The sequence below is a fragment of the Parasteatoda tepidariorum genome, chromosome 7, assembly GCF_982258835.1.
Source record: "Parasteatoda tepidariorum strain Cologne lab strain chromosome 7, Ptep-v5.0, whole genome shotgun sequence".
Lineage (NCBI taxonomy): Eukaryota > Metazoa > Arthropoda > Arachnida > Araneae > Theridiidae > Parasteatoda > Parasteatoda tepidariorum.
In genome coordinates this window covers 38948985-38962049 of record NC_141761.1, presented here as the reverse complement: position 1 = coordinate 38962049, position 13065 = coordinate 38948985, and the positions used below count along the sequence as shown (strand labels likewise).

General features: G+C 26.4%; 1 long non-coding RNA gene across 1 annotated transcript; it reads right to left on the bottom strand.

The window, feature by feature from the left end:
• Positions 1–600: 600 nt before the first annotated feature.
• LOC107447049 (uncharacterized) lies at positions 601–12778 on the bottom strand. The gene is made up of 7 exons (XR_001584471.4): positions 12426–12778; positions 9860–9877; positions 8158–8172; positions 5138–5155; positions 5038–5052; positions 2819–2845; positions 601–685 (listed from the first exon to the last, which is right to left on the bottom strand). It is a non-coding gene; the product is annotated as an uncharacterized LOC107447049 (long non-coding RNA).
• Between the last annotated feature and the right edge of the window lie 287 nt (positions 12779–13065).

Sequence of the window (13065 nt, the reverse complement as noted above, 5' to 3'; positions counted from 1 at the left end):
TTATTTTACCATTCGTTGTATCCACTTTTATTTAGAAGTAATACATCGTAAAAAAGATGATAAATCATCAACTCAGCAATACTTCTCTTGCATTAAAATTATTTTCATTAGAAAATAGGTGGAGAGATTTCTTCGATTTTTACGGTTTGGTTAAAGGGAAAACTGACTATGTTGATTCTTGCATCCTTCAAAAATTAGAACCAAAATGCGGATTTGAATAATAAAATATGAGAGCGATTTTAATTTTGAATAATAAATTAAGAAGGAGAATATGAATAAAGAAATAACACAAAAATATTAGTTACAGCTTTTTCTGTTATCTATCTATTTCTTATTTAAGATTTTTGATTTCCATTTTAGAACAATTAACATATTGTGTAAGATTGAAATTATTGCAACAATTTTGATTTTTATACTCAAATACTACAGGTATTTATTTAAAAAATGCCATAGGAAGATGCTGTTTCGTATTACATAAAATATTTAAATGATGGATTAAATATCAATAGAAAAAATTTATTGATTTGTTTTAATAATTATTCTTTGAAATATGTTTTCAATAAATTTTTATGCTGTAATTTGAAAAAAAAGAACTCAATACAAATTTTAAATGCAGTTTTAATCAAGTTACATCAGAATATTTTTTGGAATTTCTAATATTCTTCACACTTTATAAGTGATTACCCTGAAAAAAGAATAAATTATTAATTAAATTAGAGTTACTAGACGCATTTTGAAATATTTTACCTTAAAGAGAATGATGCATTGGAATATTTATATATATATAAACAAAAATAATAAAATAAAAATTAATATAAGGAGAAACTAAAAATGGGAAAACCAATATATATATATATACATAACCTATGATAATGGAAGAGACTTTTAGTTTTTTACATTTTTTTAAAATTTCTCAAGAAATACTTAAGGGATTATTTTGTAACATTTGAGGTGTTAAGTTCATGCAATTTTTCATACTTATCCTTTCATACATTTAATAAGATTTAAACCTTTTAGAGGTTTTGAAGACCTACAATAAATTACGAAGGAAAACATGTGTTTTTGAACACCCTATGTCAGAAAATCAAGCAAAAAGCTTGTAACTTGTATTATTACTTTAATTGTTATTTTTATTAGTAAACAGAAAGTTTCGTAAACATTTATGGTAATTTTTATGAAAATTTCATTTTTTTCTTACGTTTTTTTGCTATAACTTGGAAAATTTTTTAGATTAACTACAAAATTGTTGATTTAAAATTTTTAAAAAATTCGTTTAAAACTGCACAAGATGTAAGTATTTAAGCTAGTTCTTTCATGCTGGCATTTCATTTCGTATTTGGCAACTAATGATTAAGGTTTATTTGAATATCTTAATTTAAAAAGTTTTAAGCAATTTTGTACTTTTATAAAAGTATCAAGTAGTTTTTGTACTTTTAAAAGTAAAGCTCAAAACGATAGGGGGTTATCCAAAAATTATATCTTGTACTATTGTTGTTGTCGTTTGACAAGTGCAGAAAAGTTAAAGTACAAGTCAAATGGGACCGAAGGTATGGAGCACAGCCTTGGCCACATCTCCGACTTTTTCGATCTTGTACTGTTAAACAAGATTTATTAAAAATGAGACCGGTATTGTGGGGTATAACCCCCTATAAAAGTAATCTTTTGCATGCTTTCTTTCTCTATACCACCATACGTACAATATACGTATACCCAGTGTATGTATAATTAATTGTACACTCATATATTGTGCATACTTTGATGCATAACTTGAAAATAGCAATCACAATTATAACTAATTGATTACATTGCTGTAATTGCCTCTAATTGATTAGTGTAATCGACGAATGCTAATTACAATTGCGTTTCTCTTATTTGTTATTTTATGTAATTGTGAATTTAAGACATTATAAATTTGGTTATGAAAATAACTCACGCTAAAAAAAATGAAAAATTTAAAGTTACTGCCACTAAAAATATTTTTAAAATAACTTTTCCATAAAAAAAAAAAACTTTTTTTACTAAACCACCATTTTATAAATATTCCCACCCCTACTCCCAAAAGTGGAAATTCATTAAATACCCCTTAAATAATCAGAAATTTTCCCTAACTATTTCATGGTTAAAAAACTACTAAAATTTTTTAAAGAAGTATCCCATCAAAATTATCCTTGGTGATTTCCTTTGGCACTACTTGTTTATTAAAATTAAATAATGAAATTATAATCATTATCTAGACAGTTAAATATAAAAAAGTTAAAGATTTCTTTTGCGAACAGAAAGGGCTTATTTCTTTTTTTCCGAATATCATGATACGCGCAATTCTTTTATTATTTAAATTCCAAAGGTAATATTAGAAAATAGTGCCAATACTTTAAAATACAATTAATTTTTTTACTTTATTTATTATTATAATTTTTTTTTTTTTTTAAGAATTACTGCGTTTTAATGTGGTCCCATGCATGTATATTATCAAGGCCCTAGGCTCATCAAGTGTCTAGCTATTTTTTTTCTACTATTCGTTAATGATTTTGAGAACTCAAATATTGTAAAAAAGTTAATATGTACCATCTTTTTGTTTTCGAAAATTTATTTTCAAATTTTAAATAATTTACTTTCTTTGAGTTCCTATTGATTAAATAGGATTTTTATAATGATGATTTTATATATTAACATCTATTTTTAATGATGATTGACATACATTTTTAAATAATTATATTGCAATTCTTCATATGCTGAAAATATGGACTATCATTATAATTATTCCCAATTTAGTTGGTTTAAAGAATGTAATAGAGCAAATATATCAAAACAGTTTTACCTGCCTGCTTTTCCGCCTTTTTGATAACTACGGAAAACAGAAAAACAAACATTTATGTTAAATGAAATAGTAAAAACTAGTGGGCTCCACCCTCTTCTCACTGACGCTCCTCAACTCCAGAAGAATGCTCTGCTAGCTTATATGTTTTTTCTTTTTTTTTTTGCAAATCATTCTCGTCTTGCTCGCCATTAAATTAAACCTATTTGAAATGCTTAAAATCTTAAGAATTTAAATCAGTTACTAAAAGCAAACTATTTCCTTATTAAGAAATTTAAATTTTTCGTCAATAATAAGTTATTGAAATAAAAATAAAAACTAAATTGTAATTTTTCTTTCCAAACAAATATTAGGTTTATTACTTACATACAAGACGAATAAAAAGGACATGAAGCCATGTAATACCAAAAATAAACTGAACATGAAAAGAAATTGCCAGATGCTTAAAACTAAAATAATCGCCGATGCAATTAAGCAAATAAATGCAGGTTAAAAAAATGACCCAGACAAGAGTGAAATTCCAACACTCCTTCAAATTCTTAATTGTCAAGAAAGTAAAGTAATAAAATATATATATATATAATCTAGCAAGACAGTTTATCTTATGTTAAAATGTTATATTTTTTGTCTCAAACTGTAGTAAGAAACTTCCTTTTCATTAGTAATTCCTCATCATCATCATTCATTCAATACATCATTTTCATTCTCATTCCATCATAATCATTCCATAATTAGAGGCATCTTGATATTTAAAGTGATTAGTTGAAAATGTCTCTTGTAGATGGATCTCTGAGTTCGAGCATTTATTGAATGTAACATTTCTTGAAACTTGCAGTTTTTGACATTGGACTATAAAGTTGATAATTAGTTGAATTTCTTTTATATCCTTCATAAATTGTTTTGATCCCTTTTGGTAAAAGTTTCTTTCGCAATTGGTCAGTTAATATGAGAATTCGCCTCGGAGCTGAATTTTCAAGTGCTTTAATAACATTTATTTACCAGTCCACAATTCGTGTGGTGTAGATCCAGAGGCCTGACTAATCGGCGCACAATTCATAATATACTGCTTCAGCCACCTCACTCTTACTCAAGATCAAAGGAAGCAGCCTTCTATACCAGAGGGATTGAGAATTTCTTCCTCAAACAGGTTTAAATATAAAACATTTTACGTAAGCGAACCGGTTGAACCATTTTTCTGGTTATGATGATTGAGGTGAATGTTTACATTGAAATCATAACTGTTTACAGACTCCGCCCAGGCGAGCAGTCCAGCAGACGCGTTTTCTGCTATTTCCATATTCAACTAAACTCAGGAATTGACTTGAAGGTTTAATTCTCGTTGATAGTTCAAATACTAATGATCTCTTTTAAATAGCTTGAGATAACCTTTATTTACTGACTGTAGCAATTCTTATCTGGTTTAGCTACAACTTTTAGATCAGTAAGCTGTTATAATCATTTACGGTCTATCTAGATTGGGATCTTTTCTCAATCATATTTCTGATGTCTTATAACGCATGTTACATTATAATACATGTTACATAATAATACATTATCACTACCCACTACAACAACTACCCTTCAATGTACATAAACACTCATTTTCTATTCTACATTAGCAATGCTACTTTAGCACCCATTAGAACGTGTGCGGACGTCCTTAATAGACGATAAAATAAGATTGCGAATCTCAGACCGAAATTTAGTTCTATTTATTTTTATTCCCATGAAAATTACTTACTATAAACTAATATAACTGTCAAACATTTTTTTGTTTCTAAAACAAAAAGTTTCTCAGGAGTTGTTTAAATTACGTTACCACACATCAAATGTGAAACGCCTTGAATTCTCTTTGAAAGAAAGAAGAGTGACACGATCTTTTTATCCTAGATTTACGGATTCTCATCCGAGGTGATCGAGTCTATTATTTTTCAGCTTTGAGTTCATATTTGCGATATTTTTTGTGCATATATAATCGAATAACCTCGCGTTCTAACATCCGTTTTCATTTGGACGAAAGGCTCGTGATTTCGAACATTGATTGTAAATTGCGTTATTTGACATTGATAGTATTGTTATGGATAATTTTTTCTACTATCTTTTCTCTATTTCTACCAACTTTTTTCTTCACATTTTAATAAAAAGAATCGAGAGTTGGTTCTAACACATGAATGTTATAGTGTTTAGTCCAATTATTTATTTACAAAAATAGCTTTACTTACCATTGTCGGCGATTTCTGTTGTAGCGTAAAATGTCAGTAAACATAAATTTAATGCTTTTGTTAATATACTTAAGCTTTTTTTTTATAAAAATGTACTCACTTGAAAACAATTTTCTAACTGTAAGTTAAAGAGTATAGGAATTATAAGTTTGCAAGTATCATACAACATAAAAGTTTGTTCGTAAATACCCGGTAAATAAGCGGGTGAATAAAGATTCGAGAATAGTCATAAAGCATTTTTAGAAATACTTCTGATTAAAAAGAAATGATATACCCTTTGACATTATTTAATAGCGTTTCTTTAAATAAGCCAAATATACACAGGTTTGTAGAATTTTGGTATGCGATTGGCTAAACGCAAAATTCTACGAGGGAAAAATTTTTCCGTCGAAATGAAATGGCTTGCACCTATGAAACACCACGGAATTTCCGAATTACAGATGCTCATTATTTTTCTTGATTTTAAAAGCTATCTTAACTATACATAAAAATAAATTTTAAAATGCCATATATTTTTGGAAATTATATTTGGGGAGCTTAAATTTTTTTAAATTACTATATATGTTATTATATGTAAAAAAAAAACTGTGGAAAACTGATAATTATCTAATAATTCAATAGTTTTCTTGTTGAAAAGTTATCTTCAGCAGAAAATTTTGAAAATGAACACAAAATAAAGTTATGTGCTTATATTTTAAGAGCTGATTCTGTCAACTATATATTCACACATCTTTGGGGCAGTTATTTGCTTATTCACTTATAAAAAAAGGAATATTACTTGATCTATAAAGATAGTTCTGAAGAGAATTATGAAAGTTTAATTAGAGAATTTCGCCAAGTGAGATAAATGATTCCGCCATCATTCTCTTTCACAGTCTTGATTCAGATGATTTTGAAGCTATTTGTTATATGCCTCTTTAGATGTAGAAAATTAACTACATTTTTAGGAAATAAAGACTATTCAATAATGTAAAATAAATGTTTAATTTCAAATAGTATTAGCTTACTTATCATTAAAAAGACAAAAAAGTTGGAAAAAAATTAAAACGCTTGTTTAGTATTACTTTAGATAGAACGAAAAGCTATTAATTGACGTGAAGACAATTTATAAACATTAGTCGGTTTTCGGAAGGGAAAACTACTTTTTAATTTCAAATTGTTACGACAGACTTGACAATTTAAAAGAAAGTTATGACATTATAGTAATGGCAACGTCATAGGAAGTTAAAAACTAAAACAAATTGATAAAAAAGCACAATAAACACTGATTATGTATTTAACAAAGAAGGAAGTTATTCAAATGATTTATGAAAAGTGTGTATTCTATCATTATTATTCATAACTCCATTTTAAGAAAAACGGCAGCTTATGAATTTCAAGCGGTGATTGAAGTATTTTTTATATTGGTTATTTATTGCAAGCAATGAGGAAAACTTAAAAAAAAAATTTTTTTAGCGAGTAATATATATAATACCAGCTTCCAAGAGGAAATGAAATCTTGTCATTTTTTTATGCATACATATAAATCATAAATATTGAAAGAAGTCTTTCTGTAAATTACAAATTTCTAAGCCACTTTTGAATCCAGAAAAAAAAAAAACTATTTGAAGTCTAAGTTCGTCATCTTATCTCACCTTCTTTCTTTAAATTTAAACTACGCGTTTAATATTTTATGATTTTTAAAGCGTTAACAGTTGCTTTCTGATTTTTTCAAAATTCTAAATTGCACTACCGTAAACCGGGGCGAATCTACCCATCCAGGGGCGAGTCTACCCATTTTAGTTTTATTTAATTTTCACTACTTTAAATTGCAAAGAAATTTTTTTTTACCGACGGAGGACTTAGTTCAGATTCTAAGGAAGATGGCGCTGTAGTAGTTTGATCCGTTTTTATTTATTTGGTGTCTTTTTAACCGACCTGTTCAAACGTCTTTTGAGAGATTTGTATTGAAAATCAGCAAACTTTTAGTTGGTGCTCCGTAAGTATATTATTATTATTACTATTTTCACTTTGGTTAAGTGATAAACTTATCTAAGACTGAGATTACATTAATTTTATATGAAAAAAAACAGAAAGAATGTAAGTTTTGCTGTTGTAAACAAAAAGCCAGAATTCGCGGGGCGAGTCTACACATTCGTATTTAGTTTTAATAAAGCATAATAATATATTTTAGAACTTTGTTTATATAAAAATTAAGTCATTTTAAATGAATTTGAGTATATTATTTTAATTCTGCATTGATAAATTTATCATTAATAAGAAAATTTATAGGTTAAATATAAATGTAAATATAAAATATGTTTATTTTACCTATTTCTTCAATTTTTATATTACAAAATTAACTATTTTTACTTAATGCAAATTAAATAAATTATTATTTATAAATTATTATTACCTCCCAAGAGAATGGGAAAAGGATTTTTCATGATTCCCAATGTTTGAATTTCGATTTTGTTAATAATCTTTAATTATTATTATTTATTAATCATTTAATTGTAGATTTATATTAATTTTAATTTATTTTTATCAACAATAATCAGAAATTTTTTTATTTTATAATGTTAATGATTATAAAAACAAAACTGTGATCAAAATGTGATAATCGATCAAATACTCAATTTGTGTTATTTTATGAATAAAAAAATGGAATATATAATAAAGTTATGATATTTACTTCATAAATATCCTATATAGTAACTAAAATAACAATTTAATAGTAAAATTTGATTTTTTACAATGTTAACATTCATTTTAGTAGAATGGGTAGACTCGCCCCATACGAGAGATTTGTCAGCAGTTCTATAAAAATATACAGTAACAGCGTAACTGTTAAAATTTTCTAAAATCGATTTCACAGCTTTAAAGAGGGATAAATAGCGATTCCGAAACACCTATTAAAAGCCTTTTTTCTTTAATATTTACAAAAGTTTGACCACTTGAAAGTTGACAAACTGTAAAAATGGGTAGACTCGCCCCGGTTTACGGTACAAGCTTTGTTTTCCTGCGTTTAATATACCATTAATACGAAAAGGATGTTAAGAAGTTTTGTTTTATAGTAAGAAAGTAAAGAATTAAAAAGTAAAAATAATTCTCGAAAATAGAAGGCATAATAATACATACTGTCTTTCGCAAGAGCTATAAAAGAGAATACTTGATTATACTTGAGAATACTTGATTGATACTGAAATAAAACTTATGAAGAAAGAAAAAAAACTTGGTTAATTAACATCTTAAATAACTTTTGGTAATCAAAAGAAAATTGATAATTATAGTTCTTCAACGGTATAAGACTATTGTAAGAATATTTGCTCGATGCAATCTAGCAAGAAGCAAAAAAGCCATTAAAATATTATTAACATATATGCTATGGAACTTATACCCATGGAAATAATCAGAAGGTCGGAATACCACCTAATTCTAAAAGAGAGCCAAAACAATAATGTTATTTATGCCGGTTTAGTATTTTATTTTGTATTTAACTGACTGTTTCATCGCAAAAGAAATGTTTTGCATGAAATTGTAAAATTTTTCCATCCAAAGATTGTATTCGGAAAAGTTTTTTTGTGAATTAGTAAATGTTTATAAACGTACTGTCATCTAGAAGTAAATGAGGTTTAGTGATTGTCATTAGACAGAACTGGTCATTTTATACCTTTTAAAAATAGTACGCCGTTTCGGAAACTCTGATAATGAATGATTAAAATAAGTGAAGAAGACAAGTGATTAAAAGAAGTAATAAAACGAATAAAGGTCGGTGAATGGGGAAAAATCTTCCTTGATCCTTGAATGAATCCTTTAATTTTTTATATGGTGCTTGAAATTTACAATTTTTGAATTTTAATTTTTAGTACATTTATGATTGGAAAAAGTTTCAACTATGAGGGATGAAAGAGAAGATTTATCTATGCAGCTGGAATAATACTATTATTAATACTATTAATTAAACTATCTACGAGAGGCTTTCAAAATATTATACATTTTCATATTTATTAGTATTACAATAAATGTAAATAATAAACTTTAAAACGATGTTTTTATGGTAGAAAACTAAATTTTAATTGCTACTATAGAGTTTTCATTAATTTTTTAAGTAATGGAAAACGCTTTGTCACAAATTAATATGCCTGTTATATATTTTAGTAATCCCTTTTGGTTTATATTTTAAGTTAATCAATAGGTTTAAACGTATAAATTATTTCATGGTGTTAGTGTACACGTATGGGGCTGTGGGGTTACTGTTGACATATTCATAATAAGCTTTCTGGGATAACAATTTGGATCAGCTACTGTCCAAATAACTTATTAGATAGATTTTTCGATTATTTATAATTCGATTTATTTATTAAATTTTTAACGCTAATTTTTCTTCATTCCAAATATCAATCATTTAAGATACATTATGTTTTCTATTCTAGTTATAAAATGTGTAAATCAGAAACGTTCGTGTAACTGGTCAATATGACCTGCCCCTCAGTTATTTATTGATACTTCTTTATAAAATAAAAAGCAGATGGTACTTAATTAATAAAATATTATTTTTTAAAAAACAATAGATTTCAGATAACCCAAGCCATGGGGTCAGTGTATAGAAAAAATATTGTTAAAAAAACAGACATCAAAATATCATACAAAAGCTTATATATTGTTGAAATTTTAATAAATGAATATTATGTTCAAAAAAATGCATATTAATTTTTTTGGCTCAATTTTAAAAAAAAATTTCCATTAATCTTTTTTATTACAGACATTTTCTGATAAAATATAATTACAAATAAGTGGTGTTGTGCATTAAACAAGAAAATTGCAATAAAGTTAAACTTACATCCTTCTATATGATCAACTGAAAAAAAAAGTTTTTACACATTAACCCACTTGTATCTAAAACTTTTTTTCTTCCAACATTTTGAATTTTTTTCTTCAAATAATTGAAAACTTAACATTAAAAACAACATAACTGAACATAAATAACATATTTCTGCTCTTGAAAATTTGAATGCAAGTGCATCATATATAATGTTCATCTTTTTAAGTTTATAAATCATAAGTTTGTCTGAAGTATCGTAGTACCTAACTTTATTATTGCCGTAACTAAAAAAGTCTGAAAAATTTTTTTTATTCTCTGGTTGGATTTAAGGGATTAGAAAATTTGATTGAAAATTGAAGAAACTTTTGACGTTCTTTTTCAAAAACAATTTTTATTAAATCAAATTTTTGAATCATTTTATGGGATTAATAATATTGAAAAAAGCAATTAGTATTTTTTTTTGTAGAAAACTATTTATTTCAGATTATACAATTTGCGTAAAGTATACTCTTTGTGTATAGAGGGTCCTCTAGATGTTATGATTCTCAAATACTGCATATAGTAATATAGTTATAAATTGTGAAATAACTTTGAGATAATTATTTCAGAGATAAAATTCATTAGATTCATACTGATTAGATTAGATAAAATTCATATTAAATTCATTCTAATTTCATTAGATAGTAAATGATGTTTCATTTAAAATAAACATAAAACCATCTAAAATTTGTAAATAATAACTGTTTAATTATATCAACTGTTTAATTATATCAAGTTATAATTATATCCTTTTAGTTTCTCACCGAATTCAACAGAGATCCGAAAAAATTCTAAATATATTTTTAAACCTTTTTATTTAATTTTTACAAATAAACTGATGTTGATTATTCAATCTATTCATCAGAGTGTTTCGAAATGTGTTATATACAAGGTGATAGTCAAATTACAATTTGAGGTGTATAGAGTTAGGTATTTCAGATTCTCTATTCATTCTGATTTTTCTGATGAAATACTAAAACAATTTTGCAGTCAGCATTTTCTGATGGAATGGGCAATTTTGTTAGTTCTAGATTTGATAAATGTCCATAATTGGCATAACTGACTCTAAAAAGTTTTCCTAGCATCTTCCGAGTCGGTTTCCATTAGTTTAAACTGTAATAAAGTTAAATTTTAAAAAAAATCTACAAACGGGTAAATGTGTATATTTAAATTATTTTCAAAACACAAATTGTTTTACATTTTTGATAAAAAAAAAATCATTTAAGTTCTAAAACTAATCAAGCGCTATTTCTCCTAATCTGATAAAGCGATCTCTTATTTTAGTATTTTTTAAAATATTTTCTGAAAGATAAAGCAATATTAATTTTACTCTATCTTCAAAAGTTTGTAAAATTGAAAAAAAACAGCAACATTATTTAAGAAATCGCAAGCCAAAAAGTTTACTCAAAATCTAAAAAGGGAACGAGATCTCTTAAAAAATATACTAAAAATACGTTCATTTCAGAAAACAATGAATGAATATTATTTTATGGAAAAAATGCAAATAAGTTTAATTTTGTAAAGGAACAATCTTACATAACAATAAAATAATTACTTTCAAATTTTATGATTAAAACATAATATCGAGGTAACTTTCGACTTGTAATTTCATTTGTAACTTTTATTGCTTATTTACGGACGGCATTTTTTTTTATTGTTGATAGAACAAATATTTGTAAATGACTGATATGGGATTTGATGTTCTTGTAGCGTGTAAGTAGTATACTTTTTCGTTCGTTAAAAGTGAAATTTTATGTATTTAATTACTTTTTATGTTGTTTTTTATTTAGTTTTTTTTCTTCTTTTTTATGTAGTTTATTTAGTTTTTTATGTCACTTACTTTCTGAATGACGTGAAAATGACTCAAATAAAACAATTACAAAACAAAGTGGAATGAAAATATAAAGATAAAAGTTTTTATTTTTTATAAAAAATTGATACGTATAGTATTAATTTTTTATTATGGAGTTCTTTATATAGATGTTGTTGTTGTAGTTAATTTACGTCGCACTAGAGCTGCACGATGGGCTATTGGCGACGGTCTGGGAAACATCCCTGAGGATGATCCGAGGACATGCCGCCATCACAATTTTGATTCTCTGCAGAGGGGATGGCACCCCCGCTTCGGTAGCCCAACGACCTGCACGCGAAATCGAGCGCTTTACGGTAGAACAGTTTAACGAGGACCAATACCGCACACCCTCGGTCCCTACGCAGGCTGATCCAAGTGGTCACCCACCCGCGCACTGACCGTAGCCAGTGATGCTTGACTTCGGTGATCTCTTTATATAGAAGAAGATTTTCTGTTATAAATTTACTGTGCAGTTTATGATTCTCTTTAATAACGAACTTAATATAGAATAATAGGTTTTTTTATAGTCGAATATGTAGAATAAGGTTCTTTACTATCAAACTTAATATATAGAATAAAATGTTTCCTGTAAAATAATTTTTATTCACTTTTTTTTAATGTTTATTGCTGTTATTAAAGTTACTTCAGAAAATACAACTGTTTATTAAATACTTGGATAAATAAATCACTTACATTGTTTCATGAATTCTAAAAAGAGTCATAAATGTATTTAATGTGCGTTGTATGTGCATCAAGCAAAATTTTCAAAAAAGAGTTATATTGAATAATAATAATAAATTAACAGAAATTTTAGAATTAGTTTTGTATGTCTTTAACTGGCATCTTCAATGCTATTTATAGAAATGGCGTAAAGTTTCAATCAGAAAATTCACAATTATGTGAAAAAATATTTGGAAAGCTATCCCATGAGGCTCTACAATTAAAAATAATTAATTATTTTTAATAATTCTATTATTAAAAATAATTAATTGATTGAAATTTTTATTTTGGTCGAAAAATCTCGTCGAACTAATGACATTTAAAAAGTTTAATAATTTCTCAAAAGTTCAAAATATTTGCTTATTTTTCAGTTTTATATAAATATATATTTTTTTAATTGAACCTGTTCAAGTCAATTGACTTGCAGTTTTTTTCTCTTCTGTTACCATGTTTTGGAACTTTCATTATTGACTTTTACTTATTGACTTTTAATTTAGTATTTCTTTAAATAATAATTTGGCGAGATAGGTAGCGTGTAATTCCGCCCTTTAGATGGGTCAATCATCAAAGATAAAAAAAAAGGAGAAATGCTAAATGCAAACATAACGTTAAT